Raw genomic sequence first — 16,327 nt, 5'->3', positions numbered from 1 at the left:
CAGATTAATGTAATTGCCATTCTTTCATACTGTGCCTGACACATTGATTAATGAAAAGGGAAAGACATGTAGAAATGACTAGAAAAGTTTTGCTGTTGCATAGTTCTTCCTTCTCACTCTGTATGATCTATGAACTTTGAAGCAGATGTGACTTGTTCTGTAACCATTGTGCTAGATGCAGTATAATTACATTTCAATTCAGTGTAATCATTGAGTCCTAAATTCAAGGAGAAGGAATAGTAATATATGATAATAAAGTTTTGAATAAGCAATAATTTGAAGTATGACAGGTTAGTTATGAGATCTGAGGGTACCATTATGCGAAGTGTAAAAATCAGAGAGAATAACAGCTTTGAAAACTCCTGTGACTTTTACATCACTGAACCATGTTTATTCCAATTTGTAGCAATTTAAATGTAATTGAATAAAACCTGCTTTATAAACAGGATCCTGTTTAACAGTTTAGCATCCATGCTGATCCATTATCATAGCTGAGCTCTTATGAGTTACTATAGTGAATAGTACACATAATGCATGAATGCACCTAAGCTATAGCTATGTACTCTCTTCAGAAAACTCATGATACTTTTTTTCAGGAAAAAGAGTAATTGATATGAAGTAAACAAGGCTGATATAAAGTATACAAAGCTGAAATCAAAGTTAAAATAATCACTTAATTACTTTGGAACTAATAATTTGTGTTAGATTTACATTGTCTTGCACTAGAATTAGCCACAGCCATGTCCCAAGAAGGGAAAGTCTTATTTCAAGATCTCACAGCACACTGAGATAAAATACAGTTCTGGGGAGGGGTGTGAAGGGTAAACTGAGTGATGGTGTGATTTTAGTTTTCACTGTTTTCTCAGCATTTTGTTTGTTCTTCATAATGCACTGAGGGAGATTCAGGGAGAAGGAGAAGAAAGGGAAGCAAACAACATTAAACCAGAGAAGTGTGGTAGAGTATATTGATGTCTGTCTTTTAATTCCTGCTGCAAGTTCATGGACATCAGAAGCCAGCTGTGCCTTTTGAAAATCTTCTTGTTCCTGTGAAGTGATAATTGGACTATATGTTAAAAAAGCAGAAGACTAGAAAATGAAGTTGTAAGTCTTGAGACAAATTTATTTCAGCTTCTCTGCTGGTTACTTTTCTGAAGTATATGTAAGCCACAAATACACACGTTCCACTGCCAGCTGGAAGGTACTCAAAAATACATGAACAGAAATATGGCAATATTTGTGAAGATATTTGCTATTTTGTCTAGAACAAGGTTATATTCCTATGAAAAGTTTTTCAGGAGACAGATCAGAATAGATCTGAAGGCTTTCAGGAAAATACACAACCCAAGCCAAATATGTGGACAACAGGAATGCATTTGGGTGAATGGAAGAACCGTGAGAGTGTGTATAATTACCAACATTGGTTCAAATAGGTACAGTTGGTTCAGATAGATAGAATAGCTTGGGCAGATTTTGCTATATTGTGCTCTTGTATTTAAGAGAGATATCGAAAGAAATCCCCACACATTGATCACTTTTACTTTTTTTCTTGCTGTCATTCTTATCCACACCTGCAGCTAAAATTCTTCAACATCCACTAATGTTTTCTCTGAAGAGAAAACTGCAATTTATAGAGTATGCAAAAAGTGCTTGCTGGCAATACACAATATAGTAACAGTAATGAAAAATAAACAAATGGCCCATGCTTTGTTCTCAGATTTTCATCTTGCATCACAGGTGTAAGCTAGTTTAAATGGTGAGATTTCATTCTAAAATCCCAACCTGACAGCTGAGTGGTCATATGGAGCCCTGTGGTAGTCTGTGAGGTGCTATTTAGCTTCTTTGATGTAGCCACATACTGTCAGATTCTTGATCTTGTTCTCAGACTCTAATCAGGCCTTCTGTCTTGTATCATTTATGATAAAAAATGTGAGGGAATAAAAAAGCCTTCATATTAGAAAGCAAGAATAAATCGTTGCAGCTCTAGTCTTGGGAGTTTTAGGAAACAGATCAGCTCTTAATTCTCTGAAGAAATCAGGGCACAATATAACTCATATTCTTTGAGCTGTCAGCTCTTCTCAGCCTACTTTTCAGCTCTTGGGATTCAGTGTTGTAGATCAGAGTCTTTGCTTTGCCTCCTGTTGTCAGGGTTTATGACTGCAAATGGAAGTGGAGTCAGCTGAGCAGTGCAACCTCTGGTTAAGCAATGCCTTCAGCTCTTATTTCTAGATTTCTTTTTGGCTTCTCACTGTGTTTTACACTCTTAGATGAAAAAAAAAAAAATACTCCCCACATTTTTTCTGTCTTGGTGAAGCATTAGCATAATTTTAGCATGGGATTCCGTCAATTAAATGGACACCTCATGTCCGCTGCCTGTCCTTACTGAAGAGCTTGTATCTTTCCGATCCAACACTCCAGTCATAGGAGCCATCCCTCCATGTCTCCATGATGCCAGTAAGATCATAGCCCAGAAGGCATATGCATGTCTCTAACTCCTTTTGTTCATTTCCCATCCTATGTGCATTTGCGTAGAGGCATTTAAGTTGGCCCCTGATGAAGCCATTACTGGCTGGAGTGGCTGGAATTCATTTGTGCTGCTGCTCAGGTGTGCTTCTGCTGACCTGTGACCCCTCTCCAGGCTCTGGGCATCTCGTGCTGGCACCAGCATCAGACTAGTAGGAGTGGGATGGATTGAGGTTCCTCTCCCCCAGTAACAATTGCAGAAATACCACTGATTTTTAGGAAATTAATCTGAAGATTATATTACATGAAGCATTCTAGAACAGTAATGAAAAACTGTCAAAATTGTGTAATTTGAACATTCTTCAAACTGGATGGTTAACAGAAGTTCACTGAATCATAACATCGTGAGCAAGCAAGTGAAAGTGAAATAGGAAATAATCACACTGTTTTGCATGGGGAGGTCGTCTGATTGATTAGAGGTGTTTTTTGAAGTTGAGTCATGTTCAGTTCAAAGAAGTGGAGTGCAAATTTTACTACTCTGCAATGCTTGAACTTGAAAATGTTTTATCACTGTGACTCATAATTCAAATCTACAGTACTGAACAATAATAGCAGGGTCATACTAGTTTCTACAGGGAACTTTAAAAAAAAAAAAGTTCAAAAATCAGTGTTATTTTATCCAAGAAAAACAATAAAGCTTTTAAACATAAGCTTGCAGTGTAAATGAATACTAGTTGTATTGTAAATGAAATCGAGTTGTCCTCATCCTATCAAGGTTGAAAATACACCTCATCTTCATTACTAGGCGGAAGACTGTAATAAGTTTTATTTATTTGGATAGCTCAGCAGTATGGCAGGGGAAGACCATCCTTATCTTTTACTAAGTATTCCTTTACTTTCCCATCAGCCATTGAGCAGCCACCTTCCTTGGTATTTACATAAAAGGAGGAGTGCTGTGTAATAGCACGATCTTGAATCCTCCTGGAGTCCCATGACTTAATTTGAGCTCTGCACACTGCAGTTTATATTGCTTCTAGAAACAGCTGGCAGAAGATGATTCTGGGATCATGAACTCAAGCTTCTAGGAGACAACCGTATCCTGTAATCTTTTTTTTTATTACAGGTTATAATATAGAACACTAAACTAAGGGCTACACTCATTACTGGTGGAAACCAGTCTGTGGATGGCAAACACCATTGTGATCAGACACCAAGATGAGTGGTACAGGTCATTTGCTTGAGGGAAGGGATGCCATGTGGGGGAACCTTGACAGGTTTGAGAAGTGAGATCATAAAAACCTCATGAAGTTGAACAAGGACAAGTGCAAGGTCTTGCACCTGGGTCATGATGATCCCCAATATTAGTACATACGTAACTGATTAGTTTTAAAACATGTATAGCATTATAGGTAGCTTGGCATTGGAACTCGAATTTGGGGACAAAATAAGTGGGAAATCGATAGTGATAGAATCACAAAGGTATTTTTATTTTGTTTGATTTTTTAAGGAATTATATAGAGATGAAATCTTTTTGAATAATGCTCTTATTTTGGCTATTTTCAGCTAATTTCATGGATGTGTATGCTACTCACAGTGCAACGTTATTTATCAAACAGCAGATCAGGAGAATTAAGATTTTCAGTTCCTTGAGAGAAATTTGGGTTCTTAAAAACAGTTTCTAGTATAGTTTTAGGAATAAAAATTCCAGCACTGCAGAGGGTCTGGGTATCTCTTTAAGTACTATGTCATATCTGCTAGCCTTCTAGATAGATATGTTTCTAGATTGCTTTAAGTAAAATGTCTAGATTGTATTGATTTGATAGACATCTAGCTCACCAGTTAGACTACATTTAGCAAAAAAAGTAGTTGTCTACTCCCCAGAACTGAAAATTGCCTCTAGCTTTTGACCTGAGAACAAACATGTGAGATACTGGATGTCTGGGCAGGTACAGAAGTGTATTTTTGTGTTTCTAGAGAAAAATGTGGTTTCAGTGAGCTTTTCGGGTGCCTAGAATATTTACAGGTATTTTGAGTGTTACATCTGAAAGTTTACCTGGAAATTCCTGTAGCTCTAGACCTCAGAGAGCATTAGAATGCAAAAGAATTTATGCACTTCTGAGGTTAACTAGTAAGTCACATGTAGACTATTTGAATACCATTCTGAATTTGTGGTCCATACTCAGGATTTTTTGGATTTAACCACAATCTTCTAGAAGTGCATCTCATGGGAAGCAGAGGTCTTATAGATGAAATGAATGCTGACAAAATAAGACACAGTTTTTATGTACTTCTGGGAATGAATTTGTGAATGCTGGTGTTGTAGATAAGGCTGGAGGAAAGCAAAATAGCCTGGGTTTTGTTTCTGAGAAGTTGACTTAAGTATTCTTAAATATCCTAGTATTGCATAGCTTGGGGAAAATTTGTATCACAGTGTCTAAAGAAGAGCAATGAAGCTGGTAAAGGATCTAGAGTATGTCTTACGAGGAGTAGCTGAGGGAGCTGGGCTTCCTCAGACTGGAGATAAGGAGGCTCATGGAGACCTTGTTCTCTGCAGCTACCTGAAAGGAGGTTGTAGTGAGGTGGGTGTTAGTTTATGGTTGGGCTCAATGGTCTTAAAGGTTTTTTCCAACCTGATATTATCATTCTCTAGCTCTTTAATGATGAAAAATACTGAATTATTTATATTCTGTGCCAAATGCAAGCAATCCACTGCAATTATGCTAATCACTGCTGTGAAAACAAATTGATACAGCTGTTGAGTGACTAGGGAAGATGATGGCATGTTTCTTTCTTTTTCAAAATAAAAAAATAAAATGCTTTTGCCAGCAGGAAGCCAAATTGCTTGTAGAAATGTCTTTGGACTGAAAATGACTATTTCATTCTGAAGGCAAATGTATTTGCTTGTTTGTTTATGTGAATGTGAAATACATTTAGCTTTAACTGCATGCCGATTTAGACCCACATATCTGGTATTGTACACTGTAGAGCAGGATTTTGTTTTGATTTTTCATTTACATTGTTCACAAAATACATACATATAGCGTGATTTTATAGAATCTTAAATATGGAAGCTGAAAGTATCTAAAATACACTTTCTACAAATTTCATTAATTAGTACATCTTCTTTCATATGTACTGCTTTGCATTCCATTGTTCTTTCCCAAAGAAAAAGTGAAAGAAAGGAAACAACACAAATACGGTAATACTGTTATCCACTATTTGAAGAAAAGTCCAGAATTATTTGTGTGTAGGTGAAACTACTCAGGTCAGGTAAAATATAGATTCTGTCTGTTTTCAGGCATTATAGCCTCTACTTCTTTCGAACAGCTATGAACTAATAGTATTATCTTTTTTGTCTGGTGCAACTTCAGTAATAGTTATGGAGATTTGCCTGTGCTCACAGCATCAACATGGATTTAAAGCTTACACAACTATTCACAGAATGTTAGCAAAACCAGCTTAATTATTTATGTTTTAGTATGACTTTTGCAAATAACTGACAAAATTGGTGCTTAGCTATAATCTTAAAAATCTGCAATTTTTGTTACTGTAAGAAATTAATAATCTGCAACCAAATCCCTATTAAAATCGTGCTTTGCCTCTCCATGGTGGAAAAAAAGCTCTTTTATCTGGAACAAAGTCATGCATTTAATTCTAATTTAGTTTGCAGCCAGTGGAGTTAATTGTCCTGAAAATTTGTGTTGCTTTCATCATTTGAGGCTTTGTTCTTTGTGTTAAAGGTACATAGGTGATCTTTCCTATGCTGTGTCATAACACTGACTCGTCTTATGGGTAGACATGTCATGAACTCAGTTCATAAAAATGAGATGCAAATCCTTCAAAATTATCTATGAATGATGAGCAATCAAACTTTTATGCTGAGTTAGTCTACTTTTACATAATGTTACCAAAAGAGGATGTTAGACTAGAAGACACATATTTGGACTGCTAGTAGACAGCCTTGAGGTTTAATGTCTTTTGCATGTAAAGTTTTAGTACAAGAGTCCTTGCAAAGACCATAATTTAGTAATATTTCATGACCAAGTGTTTCAATAATCTCAATTCCCTCCTTTCATTGTAGCTATTTCTATTTAACTATATTTTTCAATGTAAAATATTAAAAGCTTTGTGTAAAGTGTTAAAAAATAACTCTTTTCCCATTTGTCATTCATCTTTCCAAAAAAGATATACATGTAGAATGACCTGAAATGGAAATCCAATAAAAGGATGGAAAGAGCTGCCAGTTATAACACATTAGTAGGCAAATAAAGCATGCCTACTTTGTAATGAGAAATATAATTATTCCTATAGCTGATTTCCAATTAATGTAACCACTTAATTTTCACTGCATAGAAAAACACGTTCATTGTATTTATACATAGCATTCTCATCCTTTTCCACTGGGATGCTTTTTGCAAGGTGAGTGTGTATACATTGCCAAAATTCTTTGCGGGAATTAGGTTACCTGTACATATGAAATTATTGTTATTCTGATCCAAGTACTTGATTATGAGGAATTAACAGCCACCTCCCCCCTCAAATTCAAGACTTCTGACAGAATTATGAAGATGTATTAGGATAATTATTAAAATTGGAAAACTTATAAACATAACAATATTTCTGAAGAAATTTTTGTATTCTGCAGTGCATGCTAATTAAAATCACATCGAGCATAAACTGATCATAAATTAATTTAACTGTAATTCAGTTTTCAAAGGATTTATTTCAAATGCTGCATTTCTATATAATTTTCTTTTAAAAACACCAGTTATCCTTGGGGAATTACAATTCTTTTTCATTTGAATGATAGTTGATTGGCTTGTTTAAATCACATTTTATTTTAATAAGCATCTGATACTAAATTCTTGTAAGAAGATAATGTGTATTTAACAAATTGATTGGAAATCTATTGTTAGTGAAAATATTCATGTGAATATTGTTTGTAGTTATGATACGCCAATTGTGAGTGAAAAATACAATTTATTGTATATGTCCCAATGTTTTCAATATATTTACTTTTAAAGAAAATAGTAACTTATCTGAGTAACAGTGTTTATGTATTATATGAGTCTTCTTTTGCGTGTGTGTGAACATCAGGAGCTACTGTTGTGGAATCTCCCTCCTTGGAGATGACCAAAAGCAGTCTGGATGTGGTACTGGGCAGCAGTCTTCAGGGGTGGGACCAAATGGCCTCTGGAGTTCTCTTCCAACCAAAACAAATCTTTGATCCTGGTCTTCATTTAAGAGCAGTTCAGTTTTATTCCCAGTGGATTTAAAATAGCTGTATGTGCCTTTCACTTTCATTACCTTGAAGTATCAAAAAGGAGGGGAATAAAACCACAGGGTTATATTACAAGCTTGTGTAATGATGATCAGTAGCTTGAAAAGCTAGAGGATGGATAATTAGAGACTGAAATGGATGATAATTACAGACTTTAGGGATGCTGGGGAGAAACTATTCATTAGGGACTGTAGTGACAGGACAAGGGGTAACGGGTTAAAACTTAAACAGGGGAAGTTTGGATTGGATATAAGGAGGAAATTCTTTCCTGTTAGGGTGGTGAGGCACTGGAATGGGTTGCCCAGGGAGGTTGTGAATGCTCCATCCCTGGCAGTGTTCAAGAGCAGGTTGGACAAGGCCTTGGGTGGCACGGTTTCGTGTGAGGTGTCCTTGCCCATGGCAGGGGGGTTGGATCTTAAGGTCCTTTCCAACCCTAACTATTCTGATTCTGTGGTTCTATGAAAGCATCTGTTGTTGCTACAGTTCTGTTTAAAGGAAGGTGGTTGCAAGAAATATACTTCACTTGACCAAATTAACTGGAAATAAATATTTTAGAGGGTACTGAAATAATTTTAAATTCAAATTTTATTATTAAGTATTAGTGAAATACAGCCGATTGAGTGCAAAGGTGGGAGGCTACAATTCAAAGTTCAGCTAATGGCAGAACAAGAATCTGTTTTCTGTACATGTAGAAGCCATCAGAGCTAAAGTCAAAAGTGTGAACAGATAATAAGCTACATAAGGGTACAAGAAATTCAAATGCTATTTTCAGTGTAAACTGTAAATTAATGTCGAAGTAGAATTAATTAAAGGACATGCATCTGAATGACAAAGCTGTAATGATAGTGCAGAAATTAAGTAATGAGAGTTTTCAACAGATGAGCTTGGAAAAGAAAACTGATGCATTAGAATTTGCATTGTGGAAGTTGGAGCTGGAACTGAGCAGTCACAGCGGTATCGTGAGAAAAATCCCTGTCTTGTCAGTTTAGTTGTCTTTTAGATTGTGGACTTAGTGCTCTTAAATACTAGAGTAGTACTAGTGGCACAGGATTATGAGCTTGTTAACTTTGAAATACTACCACAGTATGATGTGAGTTAATTTAAAAAAATAAAAGTAATTGAAGTGTTTTCAGAACTTTCATGCTTTTTCTGATTGTGATGTGCTGGACTGTAACATCATACTTTATTTTTTCCCAAATGACCTGTAGCTGAAAGCAGTCTGGGATTCATCTGATGCAGAGTTTCTTTTTGTAAAAAAATATCTCATGGAGAATTTAATTTAAATCCTCAGCTGAACAGTTTTTACCTATGGTTGTTTATGGTTTAGCATTTGAAATGTATAGGTAGGAAATCAGGGAAAAAAAAGAAATAATTCAGAGTACTGCAGACCTTTTTGTTCAAAATGTGAAATATGTAATCAATATTGCCAGAATATGAAAACAGTGCTTAAAGTTTTTAATATTAGTAGTGCAGATGTGACATCCAGAAACACAGCTATCTTGGTGCAAAAATTTAGGAAACATAATTGTTGCAAATATGCTGAAATTGTTACAAGATTTCAAGATCCCAGGAAATCAGAGCCAGAAAAGTAATGAATCAGGACTCTTAAATGGTTACCTCCTATGGGAATATGCAAAATGGGAAGCAAAATTGAATTCCCAAAAGAAGGTGGTTAGCAACTTGCCAAGGTGATGGTTATCCTTTCCAGGGGCAGACTTCAAGGAGAGTAGCAGCTAACCTAGTAGCAGTCTAACCTAAAGCAAAAAGAATAGTTTTCTTGTTCTAGAAAGCAGTAAAAATACTGCTGATAAAACATACTGCCCTTCCCACCACTTTAAAAATAAACAATTATATACAAGGTCTTTAGATGATGGATCTTTCTGTTTCATGCCAAAGAAGGCATTATGTAAGGAATTATTCTGAAGAATAAAAGTGTAAGTCAGATCAGACAGGAATTACTGACATGTCTCCAATATGAGGTAGAATAATTTTCTCCTCTGTCAAAGGGATTTAATTGTCTCCCCTGACCTCCATCTGTCCTGTTAATTGGCTGCATTAGTTTGTGGTAGATATTTTTGCTTGGTTTATTAGTGAGATTTCTTAAGATGATATAATAGAAGCACACAGGAAGCTGTAGCTCCTGCCATGTGACAAAGTGCGTTGGTTTGTTGTGGTGTTTTTTTTTTTCCAATCCTGACCTAAATCAGCTGACCAAGTGCAGGAAAAAAAAGATCAGTTCTTCCTAGTTAACTTGACAGCTGCAAATTGTCACCCGTTCTGTTTTTTCTGCAATATTGCCCTGTATGCATATGCTAAAAGGAAAACCAGAAGATGTCTGGGGGATGCAGGGAGAGAATACTAGAAATGCTTTACAAAACAAATAAATCAATTTGACATCAGTTGAATAGATGGGCATGTGTCTTTCTCTGTATATCTTACATAGGTATTTAAAGAGACAAAGGGAAGCTAGAAACAAATTTCTAGGGAGAAGATCCATAGGAAAGAATTATGATTTGGAGAACAGGACAAGCTAGTGGTGTGCACTCTGAGAAGTATTTGAGAATTAGACAGGAGACTGAGAAAGCCATGTGCAAAAGAGGAAAAGTGTGGAAGAGACTTTAAGAGGACACATTTTCAAGCAGGGGAGAACAAGAATAAGAGGTCTTGGAAAAATACTGACGCATAATGGTTTGTCATTAAATCATATTGGTAAATGTTACTTCTCATTATGAAGGGTGCTAGTGTATTTGCTTACTTTCTCCTGTTTTCTTTCTATAGTACAGTCAGTGTGAGTATTGCCATATGTATGGGCTACATAGTAAGAGAAATCTCTGAAAAATTAGAGTGTGCTAAAAAATATGATAATCATAGAATGGTTTAGGTTGGAAGGGACCTGAAAAGATCATCTACTTCCAGTGCACTAAACCAGGTTGCTGAAAGCCCCATCCAACCTGGCTTTGATCAGTTCCAGGGATAGGGCACCCACAGCTGCTCTGGGCAACCTTTCCAGTGCCTCACTGTCCTCATAGTGGAGAAGTTCTTCCTTTTATCTACATCTGCTCTTTTTCATTGTAAAGCCAGTCTCCCTTGTCCTATCAGTACATGCCCTTATAAAGTCCCTCTCCAGCTGAGGGATACGACTCATCACTGGTCTCCACCTGGTCATTGAGTCAGTAGTGTTTCATGGGTCATGCTAAAAAGTCATTTATAAGTAGTACTCATTGCATCAAAGGAGTCACAACACATGTGTTTTGTGTCAAGTTGAGAGACAGAAGCAAAATAACCATACATTTCTAACACAGTACTGTTTTTCCACAAACCTATCAATTCTGTGTTAGCAAAGACTAATGTTAGGTGTAAAAGGTGAAAATGCATGAACTTGTAACTTGTTCACTGGGATGTGATTTTTCTTCAAGGGAAATATCATGCAGAGTTTTCAAAATAACACAGAGATGACAGTGATTGTAATAATAATAATAATAATAATAATAATAATAAAAACTGGGGATAAAATGAATTTAATGGAAGGTAGAAAATACCTGAAGTTTAGCCTAAACTGTGTACTGAATTTCTTACCAACGGATCCTGCATCATCTTTAATCAGCCATCAGCAGAACTGATGAAAGGACAAAAACTATTAGGAACTCCAAGCAGAATATTCTCATCCTGTTTTAGTCATGAGGACTTGGTCATGTATGAAACTAACAGGAAAATTAAAAGTTTCTTAATTGTGTATCATGGTTATAGATAAACTTCTGTATATCAATATGTCTGTATTGATAAGAGTTGAGAGAAAGAATCATCTTGCTGTACATTAGCTGTCAGACAGTTATCTAACCTATTCTAGGCTCCATAAACAATAATCTTCAGGATGTTTTCCTGGTAGTTGGCTTCAAGTAATATTTAACACGTATGTTACAGTAGGAAGAATTGCTGCCTGAAATGTATGCTTCTGGTTTAGACAGAATATCCAACTTCTGCACACAAAGTTGGTGAGACGAGCACAAGCTTTAGTGATGTGCCTGAAGTAGAGGAGGTGTGCTTTTTTCATTGTGCTAGGCAAAAATGGAAACTTTCCAATAATGGGAGTGGATGGGTGAGCATTTCTACACTTGTTCCTGGGTTTCCTTTTCTACATTTACATCAGTTCTACACACTAATGAGTAAATATATTATGTTTGAGTTCTGAAAAGTCTTTGATTTAAAAAAAAAAAACCAGCTAAATTGGAAATGGCCTTTAAGTTCTTCATGTAGTAGATTGATAGGGGCTGTCATGAAAATAATTTTGAGACAATATTTTTTTACCTAAGAAAAAAGCATTCACTTAGTAATTCTGAGATTTCTTCTGGAATTTTTAAAAGAAAGATGATCTGATTTTTGTCATTTGGGGAGGGTGGGGTTGAAAATGAGGGACATTCTTAACTGAATAGAAAATTACTCAGGAAACAAATTTTTATAGCCTTATCCCAAGCAAGCTTAGCTTTCTGTCCTGCTGCCCTTTTTGGCAACAAATAGGTAAAGTTGAAAAAATAATTATTAAAAGAAAAACCAACACAAACTTCAAGTAACTGGTATCACATCCTCTTTTTCAAGCTTGCATATGTGTGGAATTATTTTTTGTAGTATATCTTTGTGCTACTTGGTGTAACAGTTTTAGAATTTGCATTTCCAAAGGCATGGAATTTCAGGAATATGTCTCTTAGGTTTCTAAAAATTGTTGTTGGATTCCACTTTGTTTACTCAGATTTTATTGTTGTTTTACAAATTAATTTCACTCTTGCTGTTGTTCTTGTACATCCTCTCATATTACAGGTTTATCAACATATGTGATTTAAGATGGCAGCCATATTTCATTAATTTTCTGGAGGAACATAAGATATTTTTTCCTAATTTTCCATATTTAAGCAAAAAATATACACTACATACAAGAAGGCAAAGACTACCTTGGAGATCAGGCATACGTCATTGGGCAGGAAGGATATGTCTTGTTCTGCCCATGAACCTACATTTCTGAATAAATAAAATGGTCCAGGTATTGTTCTCTGCCCTTGTGTCCACAGAGCACAGCACATCTGTATAGTGAAAGTCTTTCTTACCTAACCAAAAAAGAAAACCAAACTGAGCTAGCAACAACAACAACAAAATATTTGCCTTATTTGTATTGTCTGTGCTAACAGACACAGCACAAAGAGAGAACCTCCAGCCTGTCCTGTTCCCTGGTCATGCGTGAGCATTGGCTGGCAGGTATGAATACAGTGGCAGGACAGTACTGGAGACTGTGATCTAGCCCTATTCAGTTTGCTGCTTACACTTAAATTCCGGTGCTCACTGCACTGGCCTAAAACTGGACTAAGATCTGGATCCATAATGGGACTTTTTTATGATAATACTCTGTTTATCTTTTAGAGGTCCACAGTGTACAATATAATTTACAACTCCCAGTAGTTATGTCAACTAGAAAGTTAGGAATTTCATCATTCATTATCTATTTATCAGAGACAGGACAGTAAGCAGAGTAGTAGGCAGACTCTTTCTAAGGAAGCTCTTAAGCTCAGTGTTTGGAGGGGAGAGGGGAAGGCAGCAGACAGCATAGGAGTCGTAGCCTTCTTACTGTCTCCAAAGATCTAACGAGTGATTCTGGTAGCCCTATCCTTCATAACATCTCATGGAGATTTGTCTTGCTGAGACAAGCTCTCTTTCCTTAAACACAGGGCTCAAGCTGTCATTTAGCAGGATAAAGCCCAGTCAGTCAGGAGGAGAGCGTCATATGAACAGGAGGACATTTTTCTCTTCTGCTGGTGAAGTTGTCCACTTTCTAGCAAAGTAAGAAACTTAAGGGGAAGAATAAGAAAAAAAATCAATGACGTGATAGCAAAGTAAAGCTAATCCCCAGTCCCAGTTTATATTTCATTAAATTATGCTGCTACAAATTGCATAAGGCTTGCTTGAAAGTGAGAATACCTGTCCAAGAGAGTTTAAACTTCTTTGGACTGCAAAGTTACAGTTCTATTATAGTCCAAAGATGAGACTCTCAGAACAAAAGTTTTCAGTTTAGAATTGACAGTGCTGCACACAGTAATTACAGCTGTCCCAGCCTTATTTGAAATTTAATGTTTGCAACTTGAAAGATGGGAGGTGTAGGTTTAGACTTCTTCAGATTAATGAGGGTAGTCAGTCAACTCTCCTATTTCCAGGATGAGTGCATAATCGTAACATTATCATATGAATGAAGGCAGTATCACCACCTGCTAACTGAACTAGGTAATGCAATGAAAATGTATTCCTGTGTCTCCTGCGTAATTTCACTTCTAGAATTTGTATAATAGAGTATCAACTGGGTTTCTTTGGGAGCCATATAATATGTTGAGGTGGGATGACTACGTGCCCAGTTGCTTTAAATTGCTTTTCCCACCCTGTGTTTAGTTATTGTAACAATTGTAATGTTTCTTCTTAAACTGGATAGCCAACAGGAGGATATCAAATTCTAATCATTAAATAAACTTAAGGGATCAAATTGCCTAACAATCTGTCCCTCAGTTTCTCAGTTGGTTCAGACAGGAGTTTTAGTTGTTTCTACTGCCCTTGGGGAGCACAAACATAGGCTTAATGGTGAAGAGAGAAGGAGAAGAATGAGACCTGTGAGTTTCCCTGTTTAATATTTAGACAAAACCTGATAGATTCCCTCAAGAATTTTTGTTTTCAGTCGTTTGGCCTTTGTTACTGGAGACAAATTTGGACCCATTCCATGACAGAAATTTTTGTTTTGTGTCTTGTAGTGGTAGTAAGCAACAAACTTTAAGATTTTTGAAGATTTATTCAAATCATAAAAAGGTCTGTGCTGCAAATCTAAGAAATTGTATAATATAGTGGTTTTTGTAGGCATGTAGCCATAAATTATTTTTTTACTCCAGGCATAAGAAATTTTACTCTGCAGGAGCTTTTGCCTTACAGAAACTCAGAGCTGAACACCATCTTGCAGATCATAATCTTTCCTTTTGTAGTAACACTAGGAAACAGAGGTGCAGAAAAGAAATGGAGAGATACAGAGTGTGTTACATTTCTTTTACAAGGTCATATCAGATGTAAAAGCTGGAAATGAAGTCAGCAGTTGTGCTAGACTGTACTGATGCTATTTTTTGTACATTTCCCTAAATTATGTTCTTGAAGATCAGTATTTTCTTATGACTTTGCAGCCACAATTAGACAAAGACTGTTGAATAAATAAATGTATTTTGTGCCATACTAAAAAGTATTTTAGGCATTGGACTCTTTCCAAACAAAGAAGACTTAGTAACCTGTCACATTACCTTTAAGTCAAAGCTAATTGTTGCTTTATTATTTGTGTCCTGACCTTTTCTTGCATTATGGCTTCAGACTTTTAAATGTCTATAGTGTCCATTCAGTATAAGGAAGCTTAAACTCATATAAAAAATGGTCAGATTTTGATCTGAGTGGAACACACCTGGATTTTGAGATAATTAGTACCGTAAAGTTTATGTTTGCAAAGTTTATGCCATGTTTCTTTCTTCTTAATATTGACACCTTATATTTACTTGCAATCTTCATTGCTTTATCTGAAGAAAGAAAATATCATGAAAAATGAAAAGTGTCAAGTATTGTGAATTACTGAAATTTTTTCATGCTGCTTATGTGTAATAGCAGTTAAAATTAGAGTGCAAAAATCAGTGAGGTAAGTACAACTGACCTGAGCATTTCCAGTTAGTCTTAGGTCCTTCTGGCTGTAATGTTTTTTTTAACATTTTAAATACAGAAAAAAAACAACAGGGAAACTGTATCTGATTGTTCAACAACAGCTTTTTATAATCAGATCCAAGCATCTGACTTTTTACAAAGTGTTTAAGAAGGGTAGTTTTTTTTCTATTTTTCCTGAAAAGGGGTGATGATCACACTTCTACTATCTCTCTCTTCCCTTTGAAATTGTTTTCCTTATTGGGAGACTTGCAGTTTTCAAAAGCAGTGTAGGTGCCACACAGCCTTTTCTTGTAATCCCATTGTTCTTTCTGATAGACTTAGAAATTTAGAGTAAGACTGGTAGCTGCAGGCAAGAAACAAATACATAAAATAAATGTGTCCATTTTCTGAAAAGTAAATGGTGAATGTAGTTTCTAATGTGAGGGAACTACTGACACTGTCCAACTCTATCTGAGACACTAACTGGAGAAATTTATAGCAAGATAAATGCAGCATGTTATTTGAAAAATGCACAAAAAAGTATGTAACTAATTTGTCTTGCTTTTCAGGCTTTATCTGCGTATTTAAAAAAAAAAAATATAAATATCTATGTTTGTCCTCAATTATGTCTAACCATAAACCTAAGACCAACTCCGTGGTCCATAATGATATTTATATAGTTGGCATTTATTTTCACTTTAAGAAAGGGTACATTATAGTTTTTAACTTTGCATAACTGATATTTTGCTTTCTTTCAATTTCTAATCTTATCAATTCACAGTTCTCTTGAAAATTTAAAGTGATACATTAGAATGTGTTGTATTCTGAATTGCTAAAATTTCCTTTGATCCCTATTACCTGTTGAATTGCTGTGACTGAACATCAGTATATTAC

The 16,327-nt window shown here is 35.8% G+C and overlaps 1 protein-coding gene across 6 annotated transcripts in view; it reads left to right on the top strand.

Moving 5' to 3' along the window:
• NLGN4X (neuroligin 4 X-linked) overlaps positions 1-16,327 on the top strand; it is a 182,027-nt gene that overhangs the window by 34,673 nt on the left and 131,027 nt on the right. The gene's annotated exons all lie outside the window — the stretch shown is intronic.

Source organism: Pezoporus flaviventris, unplaced genomic scaffold (assembly GCF_033815535.1).
Source record: "Pezoporus flaviventris isolate CSIRO_AGI_PZ_B2104156 unplaced genomic scaffold, CSIRO_AGI_Pfla_v1 ptg000030l, whole genome shotgun sequence".
Lineage (NCBI taxonomy): Eukaryota > Metazoa > Chordata > Aves > Psittaciformes > Psittacidae > Pezoporus > Pezoporus flaviventris.
The sequence above is the reverse complement of the archived record's forward strand: the minus strand, read 5'-3'. Positions and strand labels throughout refer to the sequence as shown.